Genomic DNA, 23,429 nt, shown 5'->3' with positions numbered 1-23,429 from the left:
TTCTTTTTTGTCTTGTTTTGCTTCTTTCTTTCTTATTGTCCTATTTTAGTTTCAAATCCCCTTGCTACTAACGTCTAGAGAATAGGTTTACTTAAAGCTATTTTAAGGTTGATAGAAGTACTATTTATAGATATACAGCACAAATGTGATAGAGATCTGCTTTCTTGGAACTGAAGAATCTGTGAAGTGACATTTTCCCAAAGAGAAAGTTGCTTGCAAACTCTAATTGTTAGAATATTTCTACTGTGAATCAGAGTAGATGATATACCTTTTGACAAAAATTATAAATGGAGATGCTATTTGTGGCTACAATGAGCAGTACTTCTTACATTTGGTTGAATCACTTTGTTCTGTTCACTCATAGAAATTATTGCCACTGGTCACACTTAATCTTTCAGATTGTAATTATTGTTATTATTATGTCTATGTTTCTTGTTGGGACACTATTTCTTTAAAGTCAGAGATTTGATTTTATTCAACTATCCTTTCTATCACCTACACAATATGCATCTGTATTTGGGCATCAAAAAATTAACATAATTTTATCTTTATTATTCAAAAATGGTACATAAGAAAAGTATAATTGTGAAGGTGAAAAGCATGAGATTACTCCATACACTAGTAAACAGAAGACTAATGGCATGGTCTAATTTATACTACAATGGCCCTGAAAGAAATTCCATCAGTGTGGATTTTTATGGTAGCTTTAAAGCTGAAATTGAAATCCATAATCTAAACAATATAGTAATATTATTGTCAGTGATGTTGGAAGTGGATCTTTCCAACTAAAAACATTACATACTCAACAGTATGATGATCTATCCTTGAACAGTGATACCTTCTCACTGACAATATCTACTGGATACATATTCATGTGGGTGGTTGTAACTCCACAGGGTGGGGTCCATCCTCACCCTTGGATTAAACATTTGCCATCTGGGATCCAGCACACAAGTCCAAGAATGCCCCCCATTCATATTCTCTTATCCACACTGGTGGACTTACTCAGCTCAGGATCACCCAAGCCTCATCCTCCTAACCCCCATATAAATACTGTTCTACTTCCTATTATTGGAGAATCTCATCTAAGTGCTTCTGGTCATGGGACTATCTTTAAATAATCATTTTTTAAGTTATTTTAATGTGTAGGTGGGGTAAGGATGGCTATCATTTAAAAAGTCAAAAAAATAAAAAAACAACAACAGGTGCTGGTTGCAGCTACAGAGAAAAGGGAATGCTTCTACACTGTTGATGTGAATGTAAACTAGTTCAATATTTGTGGAGATCAGTGTGGCAATTTCTCAAAGAACTAAAAATCAAGCTTCCACACAATCCTGCAATCTATCTTCTGGGAATATATCCAGAGGAACCCAACTCACTGTACCAAAAAAGACACCTGTACACCTATGCTCGTTGCAGCACTGGCACAATAGCAAAAACATGGAACCAAACCAGATGCCCACCAATAACAAACAATGTGGATAAACAAAATATGATACATATACATGATGGAATATGATGCAGCCATGAATAAGAAAAAAATTGTTGCCTTCACAGCAACACGAATACAGTTGGGGATCATTATTCTACACGAACTGTCACAGAAACAAAGAACTGCATACCGCATGTTCTCACGCATGACCCTGATCACTGGTCACAGGAGCATAAGGATGGGATCAGCAGATGCTGGACACTGCTAGGGGAGTGATGGAAGTAGGAGAAAGAGAGGACATGTGGCAATGCCTTGAGACACTGGTCCACTATCAGGAGAAATAAGGCCAAACAAAAACCCAAACTTCACCTGTATGCAATTTATTTATGTAGCAAATACTCACTTGTACCCCACAACTCTAAAATAAAATACAATTTTTAAAATGTGTAGGTGGTATAAAATAAAAATTGGAGCCCTTCTTATTCAAGGGTATGTTTATCTTGATCAACAGTGCACATAACTTGATAAAATAGTATTATGTTTTCCATAAGGAACCATGCTTCTAATAAAATTATAAAGATATGCTTGACGTAGACACAGAACAGAAAGGTTTTATCTGCAAATTCAAATCAATTGACCATGAAGTTTTAAAAAAAAAAAATCGATTTCCATGTTTTCTTTTTTTCTCCCAGAACTTTGGGCATCTTCCATCTGCTGTTGCTTTGTTCATTTATGAATCTCATTATTAAATGAATTGTTGCCATCACTTTGCTTATCTAAGACATCTAGACATTTTTGCGGTATCCTGCACAATTGTTGAATCATTCAACATGCCATCAAAAGTAAAATCACAAAACTCATAAGCACATTTTCATAAACAAGTTTCAATAAATTATAGTTCAGATTCCCAGAGATCCTAGACTGTAAATATCTTAATTCTCAGTCATTCCTTTTGATTTCAGTTTTTTAGAAATACGATGTCATTATACCCCACCCAGGTTGAAGTGCAGTGATCATAGTCACTGAAACCTTAAAATCCTGGGCTTCAGTGGTATTTTACTTTTAATTCAGTTTACTTTGATTTATATCTTAACAGTTTGAGATAAAAGGTAGTATAAAATAAGATTTTTTTCAGTAATTATTTGAAAGAGCATATTGAGCAAAACAAAAGTAAATATAGAAAAAATGCCTTATACTAATTTGCTTCTCAATCTAGGACAATATGAACTTTCTGGGTCTCAGATGTCTCATCTCAATAAATGAAGGAGATATTACAAAATTTCTAAAGTCTAATCTATGCCTACATTTAAAGATCTAACATAAAATTTTTCTTCTTCAAAATTTGGGATTTATATAACTCCTCTATATTTGACGAATTAGTTCCTTGGGAGATAATGCTGTGTTTTCATAGATTAATTCAAAATAATGAGAAAAATAATAATTAAAAATAGATATTAGAGAATATTTACAGGGAATTGAAAGTATATCATTATTGAGATGTTGTATTTAAGACTGATTATCTTAACTATGAGATCAAATAGTTATGAATACAAGAGTATGCTTTTCTGAAACAGGACAAACTATGGATTTTAGAACATAATTACCAAACAAAAAAAATTAATCATGTTATATAAGGGAATAATATTTATTTCTTTATCTATTTATTTATTTATTTACCTTTTGTTTTTTTAATTGGAGTCTCACTCTGTCGTCCAGACTGGAGTGCAGTGGCATGCTCCCGGCCACTGCAGCCTTGACCTGCTGGGCTCTGGCGATCCTTCCGCCTCAGTCTTCCAAGTAGCTGAAACTACAGGTGCACACTACCATGCCTGGCTAATTTTTGATTTATCTCGCCAAGTTGCCCCGGCGTGTCTGGAACCCGTGGGCTCAGTCAATTCACTTGCCTCGGCCTCCCAAAGTGCTGGGCTTACAGGCTGAGCCACCAGAATAATATTTTTAAATTGATAGGTACCTAATTGTAATTTTAGACTTAACGGAGTTTTTGAAACAATATCCTGAACTCCCTAGGCGGACTGAACACCAACCTCACTCCTTGGTTTTGATGACTGCCTAGTCTAAATTGGTTACAAAATGGAAATGATCGAGAGAGAAAAAGAAGATAATTGAGCAGTACATCTAAAAATTATTAGGTAGGAATATTGTGTAGAAACAATAAATCTTGGTTTTCTATTTATTTATTTCAGTGTTGAGTAGAGAGGAGGTTAAACTTGTGATAGCTTCTCATTCAGCCCTGTCTTCCAGTATATGAAAGATCATGGACCTAAGAGTGACAGTTGATTCTACAATTAGGTCATACTGATTGTCAAACATAAACAATAAAGAAAGAACCAAGGATCCAATAAGAAGATCTGGGGTAGGATTAGTTCTAAAGTGACATTGAAGTTTGTATTCCAACACAATTTTTTAAATATTAAATTATATTTCATTAACATGTTTATCATTTTTATAATTAAATACCAAATGCTCTATATATTTAATAAAATTAATTAAATTTAAATTTCAAGATAAAAATATCAGAGAGTAACTGGGCTCGGTGGCTCAGCCTGTAATCCTGCGCCTTTGGGAGGCAGAGGTGAGTGGATTGCCTGAGCCCACGGGTTCGAGATCCTCCTGGGCAAGTTGGCAAGACCTCATCTCTACAATAAATTAAAAAATCAGCCGGGCGTGGTAGCGTGCGCCTGTAGTTCTGGTTACTCAGAAGGCGGAGGAGGAAGGATCGCCGGAGCCCAGCAGGTCGAGGCTGCGGTGGCCGGAAGCGGCCACTACACTCCAGTCTGGGTGACAGAGTGAGACTCCAACTCAAAAAAAAAAAAAAAAAAAAAAAAAAAAATCAGAGAGTAAGAGCATATGACATCAACTGCTAATATTTTAACTAAATTTACTTTAAATTTAATTACGTGTATGAATATTTGCAGACAGTGAAATAACACCAATGATGGTAATCAAAAAATCAGCAGTATTAGTTTTTTGTTTATATATTATATACAACACACTATACTAATCTCGAGTAATAAATCATTTATCTATAGAAATCTCATAGAGTCTGTCTTACTCATTGGAATTACATCATTTAGCTTGAGGATTCATGGATAATACTAGCTCTTTGTGAGTTACTATTAGAGATTTGCTTGTCATTTTATATGATTTGAACAGAATAACCAAACTGTTTTTGGAGTAAATGCCAGACAAAATGTCTAGCTTAAAGCTCAAGAGAAGTATATACTTTTCTGTTCTTGAAAATAAAATTTATTTTTATGGTATCCTATTTTATTTTATTTGGTACTTCAAAGAGTAGTAAATTGCATGCAAGTGTTTTGGTGTGAGCATACACGCAGAGGGATATGGATTGGATAATGTGACTGATCACAGGGACTTGAAGAGACACAGGAGGAATGATCATTCATTATCCACTTAAAGAATTGAGTATGCTTGGGAGCTTTTTCAAATCACAGATACAGAAACAGGCTGTTTTATTTTTCAGAATAATAGGCAAAATATATCCAATTATGAAACTACTGTAGCCCAAACATTCATGGAATACATATAATCTTGGATGAGCTCTGAGCTCAATTTCATCATTAGTAAAATAAAATTTCTTCATCAGTAAAATAAAATCGTTTGCTTCAGGCTTTTTGAAATTACACTCCATTCTAATTTACCCACTAAGAATGATGTTATCACAATTGAATCATATACCTGTTATCCCTGCCAGATTTGATCAACCATTTTTAGAGAGAACTTTGTAGTGCTAGAAATGTCTATGTGAAGCCGGGCTCGGTGGCTCCACCTGTAATCCCACGCCTTTGGGAGGCTGAGGTGAGTGGATTACCTGAGTCCGCAGGTTCAAGACCCGCCTGGGCAGCGAAACCTCATCTCTACAATAAATCAAAAAATCAGCCGGGCGTGGTAGCGTGTGCCTGTAATTCTGTCTCTTGGAAGGCTGAGGCGGAAGGATCGCTGGAGCCCAGCAGGTCGAGGCTGTGGTGGCCAGGAGCAGCCACTGCACTCCAATCTGGGTGACAGAGTGAGACTCCAACTCAAAAAAAAAAAGAAAGAAAGAAATGTCTTTGTGAGAACAAAGAAAGACAAGAAATAAATAACGCTATTGAAATGCATCAATAGAAGATTTCAAAGAAGAAGTGGTGTTTTGGTGGGTCCCTGAAGGGTAGATAAAAATTTAAAACTAGGAAAATAGATGGAAAAACAAGTGAGAACATATTGAAGAAGGAAACCGGACTTCGACAAACTGGGTAGTAATGCTTAAATAATGAGGAAACATTACTGAGAGTACGCTGTGCTTGAAGTAGGAAATACATTAAGTCAAGGGGGACCTGGGACCAGAGAGAAAGTGATGTGTTGGGAACAGCAGAGTATCAGGCTGTCAGAGCATTGACTTCCTCATATTCTTCATTTTCTTTCTTAATAGGAGCAATGATTCGAACACACACACACACACACACACACAAATCCATGAGGCCAGGTGCAGTGGCTCATTTCTATAATTCCAGCACTTTGGGTGAGTGGGAGGCCACGGCGGGAAGATTGTTTGGATCAGGATTTCAAGATCATCCTAGTGGCATAGCAAGACCTCATCTACACACACACACACACACACACACACACACAGGCGGGAGTGGTGGTGTGTGCCTGTAGTATAGCTATCAAGATCATCCTAGTGGCATAGCAAGACCTCATCTACACACACACACACACACACACACACACACACAGGCGGGAGTGGTGGTGTGTGCCTGTAGTATAGCTATTTGAGAAACTGAGGTGGAAAGATCAACTGAGACTAGAAGGTCAAGGCTACAGTGAACACTATTCATGGTCACTGCATGCCAGACTGGGTGACAGAGAAAGATCCCCTGTCAAAAAATATATAAATAAATAAATAAAACAAACTACGGGTGTTTGTTGGTGCCCAGTTGATGTGAAATACCAGAACGAAATTCAAAGTTGCCTTGCAAAAGGAAACACAAGAAGCAAAAAGTCCCCCCAGAAATCATTTGAATTTAGGCAATCGGATGTACAGGAGAAACATGTTTCCATGTTTGTGATGAGCATGAACCAGGATAATTACCAGAACAACCTCACAATTATCAGCAATGCCTCCTGAACTGCCAACTACTTGTCCCCCCTGCTGAGGTCATCCACATAACTTTGACATTGTGGTGGTGACTCATGATCACCATCCATACCATCACTGTTGCCCGAAAGACGTGAATGGCTTCTCTGGAATCCTCCCTGCATACACCAGCAGTGCCAAGGTGGTGGACAAGGTCATACTCAATCTGAATGGGAAGCTTAACGACATGGCCTTGCCTGTTGCCACAGTCAATGTGTCCATCATGGACCTGACCTGCTGTTTGGAGAAACCCAATAAATATGATGACATCAAGAAGGTAGTGAAGCAGGCATCTGAGGACCCCATCGAGGACATCTGGGCTATACCAAGCACCAGGTTGTGTCCTCCAACTTTAACAGTGACACCCACTCTTCTACCTTCCTGTTGGGGCTGGCATTGCCCTCAGTGACCGCTTTGTCAAGCTCATCCCTTGGCATGACAATAAATTTGGCTACAGCAACAGGGTGGTGAACCTCATAATCCACACGGCCTCCAAGGAGAAAGAGCCCCCAGGACCACTAGCCCCAGTGAGAGCACAAGAGAAAGAGAGAAACCTTCAGCTGCTGGAGAGTCCCTGACACCTCAGTCCCCTTCTCACAGTGTCCATGCCATACCGCTTAAAGAATGGAAAGTGGACCCAGGGAGCCCCATCTTATCATGTACATCAATAGTGTCCCTTGCATCAAAAAGCAAACATGTTTTTACAAATAAATTCTGGGTTTTTGCATACACCAGTTTAAGTCTAAATAACATATTTTTAAAAAATTATCATTCTCCTTTGAGATACATGTTGGCAGAGGACAATTATTCAGTATGGTGAAACTTGGTAAAATAATCAAAATTGAGATACATTAAATTATAATTTAAACACCATGGCTATTAATTGCACCTATTTATCATGTGTATCCAATGCAATTAAAATTAACATCGAAATGTGATAGGTAAGTTATTCTGGAATGAATTATTAAATAATATTTAAAATGTTTTTTACTGAATTTTTAAAATATGAACTAAGAAAAATATATATGGTGCCCATTAGTGTACATTTGATTTTGATTTTATACTATTGTATCAAATGTTTTTGATGCAGTAAATAGAAATGTTTTATTTTGTTAGTGTTCTAATGACTAAATAAATAAATTAGATTAGTACTTGAACTAAATATATTGAGACCCATACCAATATTTATGTAATTTTTGAAATATATAAAAATTATACTGTTGGCTCATGTAAATTAATGTCTATATAAGTTTTAAAATATAAGTAGATATCTATGAACTAGAAAATATATTTATGTGCAGAACTATTAGTATTATACAACTATATCACAGAAGAACGAATGAAGAAATACTTTTATACAAGTTCAAGGAAAAGTGAAGTCTTATCCAGCTAAAGTAATTAGGAGAGGCTCATATACAGTTTCAAAGTAAAAATAAAGATAATTGTGGAGTGTGGATACTTGAAAAGAAAATTGCTGAGAAATATCTAAGCGGGTAAAAAGGAATCATTGATTTACAATGTATTTGAATGCAGGCAAGAAAATCTGGTCTCTATATTTCTGATTTTTAAAAATTGTTAGCATTTGATTTATATCTTAACACATTGACACTTCATCATTTTTGTTCCACAAGTGCTTGAAATCAATGTGCATCCTTTAATATGACATTTGAACACAAGATACAGTCTGTTTATTAATTATACTGTGCAAATCTTTTAAATTTTTAGTAACTATCAATTACTTAGGGATATACTAAAAGATTCTACTCTAATGATATATTTTTCACTTTATGTTTATAAGTTTTTAATGTAGTTTTAGACTTTGAAATATTATTTTGTGGTGCTTTTTACGTTTAATAGGTAGACCTTGCTACCATTTATAACTTTGATAATTTAAAGAATGTTTAATAAAAAGATCCCAGTTGATTTGTGAACAACATAGGTCCATTTGTATGTGGACTTTTTTTTTTCCAATAAAAGTCGCACTGAAACCAGGCATGATGGCTCATGCATGTAATCCCAGCACTATGGGAGACCAAGGCAAGAGGATTGCCTGAGCTCAGGGGTTTGAGACCAGTCTGGGCAACTTGGTGAGACCCCATCTCTACAAAAAATCAAAAAATTCGCCAGGTATGGTAGAGTGCACCTGTAATTCCAGCTACTTGGAAAGCTGAAGTGGAAGGATCACCTGAGCCCAACTGGTTGAAGCTACAGTGGCCATGAGTGTGCCACTGCACTCCAGCCTGGGTGACAGAGTGAGACTGAAACTCAAAAAGAAAAAAATGAAAGAAAGAAAGTTGCACTTAGTGTGCCTGCTTCTTTTGTTTCTTCCTGCCTCTTTCACCTCCTCTGCTTCTGTCACCCTTGAGGCAGAAAGACCAACTCATCTTCTTTCTCCTCAGCCTATTCAATGAGAAGAAAACAAGGATGAAGACTTTTATGATGATCCACTACTACTTAATGAATAGCAAACATATTTCTCTTCCTTAGAATTTTCTTAGTAACACTTTATTTTGTCTGACTTACTTTACTGTAATAATACAGTCAACTTATAATATTAAGACATAAAACATACAAAATAAGTGTTAATTGGCTGTTTTTACTATGGGTAATGCTTCCAGTCAACAGTAGGGTATTAGAAATTAAGTTTCTGAATAGTCAAAGATTATATGCTGATTTTTGACTGCATGGGGATCAGCACTGCTAACTCCATGTTGTTCAAGGGTCAATAGTACTTACAAAAGTGTGGATATTTTAGTGAATTGTTGTTTGATATTTTGCATCATGTTTTGTGTTATGGTTTGATGAACCAGTTGATAGGTAGTTCATGCATGATAGGCATCTCTAGTACCATAGTCTCTCAGTCGCCGCATGGTCAGGATTTCAATCTCTCCTAAGGCTTAGTAACTGAGGAGATGCAACTTTTAAATTGTAAAACAGTTGAAGGAAGAAGAGGGCATCTTTTTGTAAAACCGTAGAAGAATTCCCTGAGATAGTCTTAGGGAACTTGGTAGAGTCTCTATCTATAATTTTATCTACCTTTGGGCATGTCCAATAGTACTTGATCTGCTGAGACATAAGGTCAAAATGTCAAGGCAGTTTACATCACAACCTATAGACACTGGGGGGCCTTTTTTTGGTTTGTTTTTGCTTTTGTTTTTCTAATCACAATTCAAAATTAATAGCTTTTATGAATGACTCAGTTAACATGCTGAAGCAGCAGGTACAAATAAGACTTAACCAAATCAAAGAGACCAAAGAAGCAGTTGGAGTCTTTATTTGTAATGTACTCTTCACTGTAAGTTCCTGAGTGTAGCATCTTTTGTTTAATAGCAAGGGAATTTACAAGGAATATGCCAACATGTGCATGACAGATGGAGTACTAAAACTTTGAGTGCCATTGAAGCACTTGAATTTCCAAGGACATTTATATATTACAAAGTCATATGCAATAGTTGTTACCTATGTCTCATCAGGTCCAGTAAGTATTATGATGCCATTCAGATTAATCAATATGTGAATCTGTGCAATAACTAATGTTTCTTCAAATTTTTATGACAGAGAGTAAGAAAGATGAGACCAGAAATATTCTTTTTTTTTTTTTTTTTTCAGGATTCACATTTTTTATTGAAAGGTGTAAAATACACGTGACCAACACTGTTACTTTCATTTGCAAATAGAATTGCCAACAGGCATAAAGACCTATAATTCATCTTTTATCAAGATTATCTGCCATTAAATGGCCCATATCCAAGTTTCCATAGTCCTGAAATTTTTCCACTAGAAAAAAGTATGTAGTGGGAAATTCATATGATAACTTTTCTATTAAAAAAAAAAAAAAAAAGAAGGATTCAGCATAGTCAGTTTGTCTTAGTGTTAACGATTTCTGGACTTCTTCCTTGGAGGTGTTCAGGATCTTCCCAAGGCCTGGGTCCTCGAATATTCTTCCAGTCATCAAAAGTAGAGTCTTTTATTTTCTCATATTCTTACTCTAAAGATACTTTATTTGCTTTGAGGCTCCCCCCTCCCCCAATTCCAGGTCAATTTTAGTCTTTACAGCATCATACTGAATTTGTGAGAAAACCCAGGAAGCCCAAAAGAACCTCCAACAATGAGCAACAACGTGGGGACTCCATAGCACAGGGTCTTGTTCTTGCGCAGGGCCCGCATTATCGCGGGCACCAATGCAGCTGAACGCTCCTCCTGCCTAGACCTCCAGGCAGTGTTGGGAGCCAGCCATGGAAGTTTTCATGGATTAAGGTTTCTGGTGGGTGGGGGACGCCCCTCCCACATCTGACTTTGTGTATAAAAGACCCATTGTAATTCCCAATAACACACATCGCTTCTGCACTAGACCGGAGTCCAGTCTCTTTCTTTCTCTCTCTCTCTTTCTCTCTTCTTCCCCCCAATTGCTGATGCCGTCTCCACCTTTGGGCTACCCTGAACCCAGCTGGAGCTGGTCCCGGGCAAGGCAGGCCCAGCGCATACACTCAAACTTCACAGCCTAGGCCCCCAGGACCCGAACGTTCTCCACTCATTCTCCTTCCTGGACTTTTTGGGATGTGGTCCTTCACTCGGAAATATTCTTACCTAGATCACCCAGTTCACTGGATTCAGTTTCTACTTTCTGCATTAAAAATCACTGAGCTTTCTGATACATAAGACGTTCCTTTTCCCCCAATGTCTAACACTTTTAGCTTTTACCATACACTCACTGGCAACCTATTTAATGTTCAAGGCAATTTAGGCTTTTACTATTACTCCAATATTTTAGGATTTGTTATGACCACATCCTAACTCTGGTACCCAAAATCTGTATTCATTATCTAGTGCTGCATAAGAAATTATACAAAGACTTAGTTGCTTAAAACAACAGGACTTACTACTTTACACAAGACAAGAGTGAGACCTCCAGCTAACAGGCATGTGAGTAAACTTTTGTGAAAGCGGGTCTTCTGGCACATGTTAAGTCTTCAATGATTTCACCCCATCTCACATAGTAACTGTAAACTCGTGTAAAATCAGGAGCTATGCTGAACTAGAACCATCCAGCTAAGCCACAGTAAGTTTTGGACCATCAGACCTGTGTGAGATATATATATATAAATTTGTTGTTTTCAAATTTGGAATAATTTGTTATGAAGCAATAGGTAATTAATAAAGCAAGTAAAAATGGTTTCAGATTAGGAACTGGGGACAAATTTGATTCAAGGATTTTGAGGATTAAAAGACTTTAACTTCATCTGTGACAGCCCAAACATTCCCATCTCTCTCTTTTTTTTTTTTTTAGTTGGAGTCTCACTCTGTCACCCAGACTGCAGTGCAGTGGCCACTCCCGGCCACCGCAGCCTCAACCTGCTGGGCTCCGGGGATCCTTCCACCTCAGCCTTCCGAGTAGCCGGAATTACAGGCACGTGCTACCATGCCCGGCTGATTTTTTGATTTATTGTAGAGATGAGGTCTTGCCAAGTTGCCCAGGTCTTAACACAGAGCTACAATCTTCCTTCATTCGTTCCCCAATTTCGAGTAACAGATGTAGTGGAGTTTAGCAACATTTATATTCAGGCTTGGAGTTTGGTCTTTAGCCATATTTACCAAGGAAATTTTGAAACTGGACACTCCTTTTGAAGATGAAAATTTTGAGATTTTTACACACATATACTGATATAGACTTCCAGAGCATTCTTTTTTCTTTTTCCAGTCTAAATAAGATACAGTTGCAAAACTTTAAAACACTTTATACTCACTATTGTAAATCTAGCAATGAAGTAACAGGAAATCTCTCAGAACTTACTCTCTTACTGGATTTCTAATGCCAACCTGCCTTGTAATTAATATTTATTTTGCTATGAATACTAGAATGGCATCTTGCCTAGGCAAGTGTTAGTGTGCATTTAATAAATGAGTAACCCAATCCAGGTGTGTGCAAAATAAGTGTGATTTAAGGAAACCTACAAGTAATATTGCAGTACACAGAACAGTAGCAAGGAGAAGTCATTAACACTTCTAATATTAGAGCAGGGAAAAGCCTTTTGAATACTGAAAAAGTAGGTAGCTAGAGAGGGCTATGTGGCAGGAAATTACAAGGTTTTCTTTGAGAGGCAGAACTAAATTACCACAAATCTGGAGGAAGGAAAACAAGAGGTATACATGCTAACTTCACTTCTGACTTTTATGATGATCTCCTGTGATGACTCCCTTTAGCTAAAGTGAAGCAGAATCTAGAAGACCAGAGAGTCTTTTGATGCAACGTCAGCTTCCTGGAACACAGAGCAGAATTAAGGTAAGTGAAGAGTGGATTTGGAGGGCAAGTGGAAGCTAACCAGCAGATGTGGCTAATGCTCTTTTGCTCTGATAAGTTTCATACCTAAATAAGCTGGTAATTTTGTATGCAATAACTTTGGTTCATATTTGGTAAGTAGCTTTCAGTATAACTTTTTTCCATTTTTTCACTTTCAAACTTTGAGTGCTCCTAAATTTATGTTTTTCTTATTAAGATTGCATAGGTGTTTTACGTGTGTGCTTGTTTGTATGTTCACTTGTACATATACATTGGCTTTTTATTGAATCTGGCAATCTTTCTTATTTGACAAGTTTTGTCTATAAAATGTTTGCGTGGTTCATCTTATTTATGTGTTCTTTATTTATTAATTTATTTAATTTTAAAGAATTTCACTAAGCTTGCCAAGTGTTCTTGAATTCCCCTTTCTTACACTTCTAGTATTGTATTTTAACTGCCTTATCACTGAAGAGCACTATGATATATACTCTGTGTGTTTATATTCAGAGAAAGTGAGAGAGAAAGACTATGTCACAGGATACATATGTCTTTTAAACTTTTGAATTAATTAGTCTTACCCAAATGATCAAAGATTTATTTTTTAATCCAAGTTTTAGATGACTTGCAAAACAGAGCATGTTCTTTGACACATATTATTTCAACACTATTTTATAACACGTCTACATTTGTAGTAACACATCAGAAAATATAATGTTGTCAAATAAAAATTTATATCAACTGATATTTTAATTGTCATAAAGTTTCAGGGAGAAATAAGGTATTCTGGTTTTGATAAATATTTTACTTTATGTAATGAAATATTTCTTATGAAAATATCACAGAAAATAGCTGATACATTCTGTGTATTTTTTTTTCTTTAATGGAGTAAGTTATTGGGAAAAATATATTTTTATTCAAAGTAATGAGACATTTAGTTTCAGTTTTCCAAAGTTTAACATTTAATGATTATTATGTGTTTTAATTTGTTGAACGAAATATGTTAGAATTAATTATATATATTTATATCAACAATAGTCAAATAAATGTAGACCATAATTACAATGGCTATAAAATTGACACAGTTAACTTTTTAGGATTATTAGATTGTTGTACACCATTAGGTATTTTGGATGAATACTATATTGCTAACTGCAGTTAGAATAATTGTGGTGAAACTAATGTAATATTTTCTTTTTCCTTTTGTTAGAAGAGATATTATATTGCCAAAACCTAAATTTTAGAAAAATCTCTTGAAAATAAATACAGAAAAGTACAACACATCTATGCCCTCTGCAACAATATAAACGAATGTTGGAACTCTTGGAGCAAATATGTGTGAATGAATATGAGTGACATATGCTGTCTGTAACATTTGAGTTTTTTTAGTATAGGACTTGAGAAGCATTCAGTCTTCTACCTTCATTTGATCAATATAAGAATATTCTGGAGCAGTCACAAGCCATATGTATGTTGAATCAAATAACAATGCACACAGATGTTCTTAAATGTTCAATTATTACCTTAACTAATTTATAAAGTTATTTCCATTACTTAATTACTTAGCGGTTTCCCATCCCCACTCACACACATGCTTATTTAAAAATCTATCAGCCAAAATGTTCATAGTATTTCAGCATGTAAATATGCAATTGCAAAATTTGACATTTGGGAGCTTATAAGTATATGAAAATTTGAAGATTACAAAGATTCACAGGGAATAATAAAAAGTATACTAGGAAAAGGGGTTTTTTTTTTCTTGTTTTCTATCTTAACAAAGCTGAAAGGTGAAAGAAATCAAATGAAATTGAAAATTGGGAAGGAAATTATTTATTTATTTAATCCCATTGACTGACCTAGATTATTTCCCTTTAAATGCTAAATCCTGTTTGATATTGAGTAATAAGCTTTCAGAGATTGACATGCTATTTCAAGATGCTAACCAGAAATAGCACCTGTCAAGACTTCATTTCTAAAGTGATTATACTTTACCCAGCGGTGAGGAACAGGTCTCTATGTTCTAATTCTCTAATTATTTTGTGACACTGTTTTATTCAAATATTTGAAAACTTAAGGAAACAAAACCAACAATCTGCGTTAATTAACAACACTTACCTCTGTTGTTTTGACTGCTTTTATCAAAGTAACAAGTGCAGCATGATGCACAATGGATTAGATGAAGCGATTCAATTAGCATTAATGTCAGCCTCATAAAAGACATGTCCCATAAAATGAAACCCATATTGTATATGTAATAAAACACACAAAAGAAAAAAAAGATTCTGATTTAAATGCATTTATAAACTATACTCATCAAATTTTATAATAAAATAAAAATTGAATCAATTGGCCTTATCACAGAATTAAATGATCAAATAATTGAATTGTTCTATTAGTTAATTAAACTTTATTAGCCATTGATAATATTTGCATCTAAGTAGTATATGAAGACATTTGAGAATTTGGCATTGTCACCATGATAAGATAGAAAATGACAGACGGATTTTAATCCTAACAGCAGGAACAGGAAGAAAATGCTATTATTGCTGGTACTGATACAAACATCTAAGTATTTTGCTTTTCCTACTGCCAAGAAAATACACTTGCATACTTATACATATATAATTTAACATTTTTCTGAGAATGATGAGGAAAAGTTTTATAGTTTTGAAGTAGGTGAGATATATGAAAGAGTCTAATTTTACCTAATTCAAGCTGCAGACAAATATTTATAACAACTTTTATACTGTATTAAACCAATAAAACATAACTGGCTTTTCAGAAAAATTTTTAAGTCCCTCCAACACTGTACTAAAAAATAAACTAATAAAATGTAAAGTTTCCTATTTTGATCTAGTCAGTTACTAAGGTGCTTTTTATTTCAAGTACAGAGAACTCTACTGAGCAAAGTACAATCTTTTTTATCTATGAGTTAGTCCTATTATACAATATCTGACCTTGAGTCTTTACTGCTTCAATGATGACATTTACAAATACCTAGCCAAATGAAACCACTAAAAGCAAATATAAATATAACCTGTAAAAATATTTTATACACAACATACCATTGAGAAAAATGGTGCAATAATTTTGATCATGAAGAGAGAAAGTAAATTGTGTATATGCTGAAAATTAAATCAGAAAGATTTTATCTCAATAACTTTCTTCTTATAAATATTCTGTGCAGTGCTTTTGTGAAGTTATTACCGTATATAAGCTTTGAGATTATCACAAGGAATCATATACTCCTTAATAAAATATTTTACGAAAGGACTCCTAAAATCTTATTTATTTGTGAAGAAGACTAAATCTTGCAAACTTTGTAACTATAAAAATCTGTATAAAGATTGCTGTCAGCTCAGAGAATTTATATATTGCAACAGCAATACAGAGAAACTTGCATAACAAGATAAGCACTATTTTTTTTGCCATACACACTTAATTTTTTGAACATTTTCAATATGTACTATATTTATATTTTTCTCATCATATAAATTATCCAAGAATCTCATTGGCATGAATGAAATTCGTACAATAAAAGAAATTGCAGTTTTGAATCATAAGCTGGTTGGAGCACTTAAAAGAAATTCACATGCTGTATTATTTATTAAGTAATTATGTTCAAGATAACTAAGGAAAAAATTAAACTATTTCCCTATTGTAACATCCAATTACCTCATTTTCATGCTTTTCATATTTTTTCTATGACAGATTATATATTGGAGGTGAAAAAATTGGAAAAAATAATGTTGGAAAATATAAAAATACAAGGAATACCCTTTTTTAGCTTTCTCATCCTATCCCAATTTTGTGGTGGTTGTTATTTTGCCACTGTCACTTGTTTGATATATATTTTTCTGTAAGAGTAAGTTCAAAATCTCTAGACTGGACAGTCATTGGCATAATTTAAGACAATAGGAAGGCAGATGGATGTGTACTTGGTGAGGGAGCAGAGAACACCCAGAGATCACGTTGCTTAGACATTCACTTTGGATACATTCAGTCAAGATTCAATGAATATTTTTTATTAACTATGTCCTAGGCTCTCTATTAAGGACCAAGATCCATAAGAGAGAAAGCGGAGATTAATCATTGCCTTTATGAATCTTATTTTCCAATAACTTGAAGAAAAGAGCGTGACTCCAAGTTGGGTGGAGAATGAGTGAAGGAAGGCCAGCTGGAAGCTGGAAGCCCTGTCAGGCAGCTGTAAACAAACCTCTGTGCAGTACGTTCTTCTTTAAACATGCACTTCACCCATCAGGAAACAAAGTCCTATTATTTTCGTTTGTTTATAAGATGAGGGAATTTAGAACATGATCATATGCTAATGGAAATTATCAAAAGGTGAGAAAGACTGATGAAACAGAAGAAAGTGCATGAGTAGAGGAGCCAGGATTTGAGATGAGTGGAGAGCACAGCACGTAACTCAGAAAGAGATGGTGAACAGAAAGAGTCACAACTCCCCCCATGACAGAAGGAAGGACAGCAACCATCAGGCAGGGGAAAGCGGACATGCAGATGTTTCTGGTGGGGAGATGAGGATTTTTCATTGGATAAATTATATTTCATCAGTAAAGTATTAAATAAATAATTATCACCAGCTGTGGTGGGATAAAAGAGAAAGGCTATAGGGGCAAGAAGAGGCTGAGATTGTCACCTTGGAGGATGGGAAATGAGTTATTCGGGAAATGTGGTGTGATTGCTGAGCATTTTTGAAACACAAATGAAATTTGTGGTTGAGAGTTTAATATTTAAATCATTTGGCAAGTTCTGTAGCTTCTTTCTACCTCTGGTCAGTCGCCAAGTTGCAAGTGCAGAAAACAAAACAAAATAAAACAGAGAATCTGGCTGAGTCACAGCTAAAATTTTATGAGATAAACAGAAAAGAGCAAAGAGAGTAAAACTGTGTGCTTTAAAGAAAGTGATTATAATGATAGACTCTGCAATCCCAGGTGGGTAATAACTATGGTAGTGAATGTTCTCATATAATGAACTGAAGAATAGGAGCAGGTAGTAACAAAATCTTAATTTCAAAAGTCTGAAATTAAGATTTCAGAGGGATTGCTGAAATGAGTTTGATAAGATGAAGAGAGGGGCTGTACTATGTGAAGTATCCTTCATAATGCTTTACCAAATTTGTTGTATTTTAAATGTTTTGTTGCTATTTATAAAGCAAAAGTCAGCAAACAAATGCAAGTTTTCAAAAAATCACTTTAGTTACTCTTGAAAAAAGTCTATGGGCTGCTTGAGGAAGCTTTCTGCCTTTAGCAATCTTTCCCCCTTTGCCAGGAACATTCAACATGTTTCTGTGTCAATTTTGCTGGGGGCCTCATGCCTGAGCGGCAGAACCGTGATGACATTTCTTTTATTTTCATCTCTCTCTCTCTTTCTCTCTCTCTATCGAGAGAGAAAAATAGAGATAGATATAGAGGTAGAGACAAAGATAGACAGATAAATAGATAGATACATACATACATACATATATACATACATACATACGTACGTACATACATACATACATACATATGTAGATATCCTGAATCACAATGATACTATTGCTAGAAAATTTCTTAATTCACAGAGACCATATATGGTTTTGTAGGTGCCATTAATTCTCCCGTCTAACCCCAGGTCATATTTATTCACACCATGATGATATCACTTGCTATATCTGTTCACTTGGAAGACAAAAATTACATGGGACTGTTCCTCTGTTTTTCATGCGAAATTAGTTTAATTATTTTAGATGTCTTCATCATTTTTGATATATAAATGATTCCATTTGCTTACTTTGGTTACTGATGCATTTTTGCTTTTGTTGTTATGTTATTTTGCTATAACTAATTTTCGTAAGTTGCAATTATAATTTACATTTAAAGTAATGAATGAATTTTAAGGGCATGGTTTAATGGGTTTTGACATATGTAAACAACCATGAAACCAAAATCGCAATCACAGCATAGAATATTTCCATAACCTTAAGTTTCTGAGTGACACTTACCAGACTTTTTTCACCCAACACAGTGATAACAACAACAAATGACACACTTTATAGATTAGATTTGACTTTTTAATATATATATAAATAGTATCATATGCTATGGAGCCTATGGAGTCCTGAACAATCACTAAGCCTGTCCTACTGATTCATTCTTATTGATTTTATCAGAGGCTATTCATTTCATTACTGAAAAGAATTCTATTGTATAGATATATTAAGATGCCCAAATGTATTTATTCATTCAACTCTTGATTAATGCTTGGATTATGTATAATTTGTGATTATTATGGATAAAGTTTCTCTGTATATTCCTGTACAAGTATTTTCATGAATATACATTTCCATTTCCTTGGGTCAAATATTTAATAGAGAAATTTCTGATCCATATTGTAAGTGAATATTTAGCTTTATATAAAATTGTCAAAGACTGTTTTACAAATCACCAGCAAATTTTGAGCGTCCTAGTAGCTCCATGTCTTTGTACTGACATTTGGTTTCATTAGTCTTTTTTTTTTTCCTTTATTTAGCCCATGAAAGTGGTAACTCATTATTGTTTAAATTACCTTTTCATGATGATTAAAGATGTTGAACAGCTTTTAATATGATCATTTACCATTTCTGTAATATTTGTGAATTTTATGTTCAAATGTTTGCTTCAAGTTTTGTATTGTCTGCTTGTTTTCCCTCTGAAGTTCACAGTTTTTTGTAGATTCTGATTACAATAGCTTTGTCACATTATATTTACTGAAATATTTCCTCTTAGTCTTTAGTTGTTTTTGACTGCTCTTGTCTTTAGTGATGTGTTTTAACTTTAAATTACTATGAAGCCCAAAATAACAAATTATTTTTCTTATACTGTTCGTATTTTTTGTATCTTATCTGAAATTATTGCCAACTTTGTTGTATCAAAGATTTCACTTTATTCTAAGCCTTTCATAATTCTAGCTATTATGTTAAGGCTTATGATACATTTTTACTTGATATTTGTTCAATCAATGTATATCTTTACTTTTTGATAAATCTGGTCATCTAGTGATTCAAGCATGATTTTTGAATGGCCTATTGAAAACCACTAGAATTTATTTCCCTAGGGGAATAGCAAAGTGAAAGAAACACTTTATTCTTGGAGACATTGCAGAGATTAGTGCCACTATCAAAAACTTGAAAGATACAGAGACGGTGATTGCCACCACACCCCAATGAACTCATCTATTTTCCCTATGAAGAAAAAAAATGTCATTGAGGAATGACAATGGGTTAGTATAAAGTCATCCAGGTAGTGACTCCAACTGCAACTACTGTTTCGAAAACAGTTTCATCATTGAAACAAATTAGCACATCCTCTGGCACTGATTTGCAGTTACCGAACAATAAATACTTTTTTCATAATATCTGTAAGAAATGCCACCCAGAAGTAGTGTACATTTAGTTAGCAATGCAAGCAACACATCTATACTGTTCCAACTACAGATTTTGTCTCCTCTTTAGCTCTGTATCATAATTTAGCCTTCAAAGACCTTGATCAATTCCCTCCACAAGATAGCCATTTAGTCTATTATCTTGCTGTTACACAAATTGGACTGAAAATCAGACTAATAAGCAAGAAATAATAATTGCTACAGACATGCTGGGAAGAAATCTGTGTGTCAGAGGACGGAAAATAAATCTGACAAAAAATTCAGGGGACTTCTTTTTCTGTGAAAAATTTTTTTTTTTTTTGAGTTGGAGTCTCACTCTGTCACCCAGACTGGAGTGCAGTGGCCGCTCCCGGCCACCGCAGCCTCGACCTGCTGGGCTCCGGCGATCCTTCCGCCTCAGCCTTCCGAATAGCTGGAATTACAAGCATGTGCTACCACACCCGGCTGATTTTTTTTTAATTGTAGAGATGAGGTCTCGCCAAGTTGCCCAGGTGGGTCTCGAACCCGCGGGCTCAGGCAATCCACTCACCTCAGCCTCCCAAAGTGCGGGATTACAGACTGAGCCACCGAGCCCGGCTTTTCTGTGAAATTTTAGAGGTAAAGTGAAGTGTGGGACTTGTTGAGATAGCCCTTCTAAAGTGAAATATTAGTTGTTATACATATAAATCACCCAGTGAGCCACTTTTAATTTTGAAGGCAACATGTTCCACACCAGGATGTGCTGCTCAGTTCATTTACCAAGTGATGCAATAACCTGTTAGATTGGAGTGGTCCTCAGAAGAAGAGAAGGGCCTGTAACAGGTCCAAACTGCTGTGCAAGATGCTCAGGCACTTGGGACATAATGATAGAGCATATCTGATAGGGCTTGATGTGTCAGTGGCAGAGACATTGTGTAGAACCTTTGGCATGTCTCAATATATGAATCACAGAACACACCAAAACATTGGTATTTTGGAGCAAAGCCTTACCAGCCTCTGTAGATAACATTTATCTTTTTGAGAAAAAAATTTGGCTTTTTACTGGGCCTTACTTAATAGAGGCGAAGCACTTAACTATGGGCCACCAAGCTGTCATACAAAATGAGCTGCTTATTATTAATAGAATTATTTGATCCCCCATGAAGTGAGTGCATACAATAGCATTTCATTGTCATGTGAAAGTAGTACATACAAGCTTAAGCTTGAGGAGGCCCCTAAGGAACAATATATGTGGATGTGGACCCAATATGGATTGATGGTCCCTATACCTGCTACATTTCCTTCTCTTCCTCAGACTACACTTATGTCCTCATGGGGATGTTACCTACAGTCAATAGGCTGAGGAAAGAGAAAACTCAAACCTGGATTACAGACAGTCCTGAACAATATGCAAGTACCATGCAAAACTGAACAACTTCAGCAGTACAAACTCTTCCTAGGATATTCCTAACAGAGAGTGGTGAAGGAATATTTTCTCATGGACAGAACTTAGATCAGTGTACCTGGTTGTTTATTTTGATTGAAAAGGGAAAAAATGGTCAGAGGTTAATTAGTTATGGTCAGTGGTTTGGCTAAATGGTCAGGAAATTAGAAGGAACATGATTAGAATATTTGTGGTAAGGAATTCTAGGGAAGAGATACATGGATAGAGCCTTGAATGGGTGATAAACATGATGCTGTTTGTATTTCATTTGAATATTCATCAAAAGGTGATCCCAACAGAAGAGAATTCTAATAATCAAATCGGTAGGATAGCCCATTATTTGGATACCAGTCAGTAAGTTTCCCACTCATTCACGTCATTGCACAATGGGCTTATGGACAAAGTAAACATGTAGCAGGGATAGAGAATACGTGGGGGTTCAGCAACATGAACTTTCACTCACTGAGGTTGATCTGACTAGAACCATTGCTGAGTACTCAACCTAACAGGAGCAGGAAAAAACTCTGAGTTCCCAGTAAAGTGACATTCCCCAGAGGGATCATCAAGTATCTTAAAGCAGGATGATTACATTGCAGAAGCAAAAACCCAGTCTGTCAAGCAGCTCATCTTCGACAAAGCCACCCATAACAATCACTGGGAAAAGACCATATTTAGCAAACGGTGCTGGGAAAGCTGCCTGACCATATGCAGAAGAATGAAACTGGACCGATGCCTATTTATATGTTTTTTATTAACTAGTCAAAGCATGTTAGAAAACATAATAATAAAATTGACAATGACTACTCATAGCCCACACATCCAAAAGATTTAAAATAATGAATTTTGATAGATGACTGTGTACTAGAAACTTGTGGGAAAAAAGCATTGCTGGTTTAAAGTTCAAGAAATATTCAAAACAGAGATCAGGGATAGTTAATGTATTACATATTCTATTGTGTCATTTATCCCATTTGAAAAGCCTCTTTTATTTTGCTGTTAAATATAACATTAATTTTATACAGAAATTCTTAAAATATGAGAAAATTCCTTAAATTTTCAAATATATGAAGATTTTATAATTGTATATTTCTAAGGAAGAAACAATGGCAAATGTAATTAAATGGATTCCATATTTCATATTTTCAGAGGAAGAAATTATTTTTGTGAATATACATTGTGTTCACACAGTACATAAATGCATAGAAATATATTTTTATGTGTTTTATACTACAGATTTATTATTAAATCGATGAGTATTTGTTAAAGATTTTTAAATCATTATTTTAAATATTTATTTCAGAATTACTCTGTTATTTTAATAATTTTCTCTGTTTTCCGGTTTGCTAGGCTAGATATCTTATTTTAAACTCTATTATGAAATTTGTTGAGAAATTATAATATAATCACACATTTGAAAATGAATTATCATACATATGAAGTAACTTGTTATATATGCAGACAAGTCTATATATGTGCAAATATATATATGAATATAAACATAGTTAATAGTTCTATTAACATATGTTAGCTCCTACTTTCTTTTTTTTTTTTGAGTTGGAGTCTCACTCTGTTGTCCAGACTGGAGTGCAGTGCCACTCCTGGCCACCGCAACCTCGACCTGCTAGGCTCCAGCGATCCTTCCGCCTCAGCCTTCCAAGTAGCTAGAACTACAGGTGCATGCTACCACACCTGGCTAATTTTTTATTTATTGTAGAGACGAGGTCTCACCAAGTTGCCCAGGTGGGTCTTG

The 23,429-nt window shown here is 35.2% G+C and overlaps 1 pseudogene; it reads right to left on the bottom strand.

Annotated features, from left to right (window-relative positions):
* Positions 1-10,441: 10,441 nt before the first annotated feature.
* LOC110596044 lies at positions 10,442-22,306 on the bottom strand (annotated as a pseudogene).
* Positions 22,307-23,429: the final 1,123 nt, after the last annotated feature.

Source organism: Carlito syrichta, unplaced genomic scaffold (assembly GCF_000164805.1).
Source record: "Carlito syrichta isolate Samal-C Ts95f unplaced genomic scaffold, Tarsius_syrichta-2.0.1 Scaffold305833, whole genome shotgun sequence".
In the NCBI taxonomy this organism is placed as follows: Eukaryota; Metazoa; Chordata; class Mammalia; order Primates; family Tarsiidae; genus Carlito; species Carlito syrichta.
The sequence above is the reverse complement of the archived record's forward strand: the minus strand, read 5'-3'. Positions and strand labels throughout refer to the sequence as shown.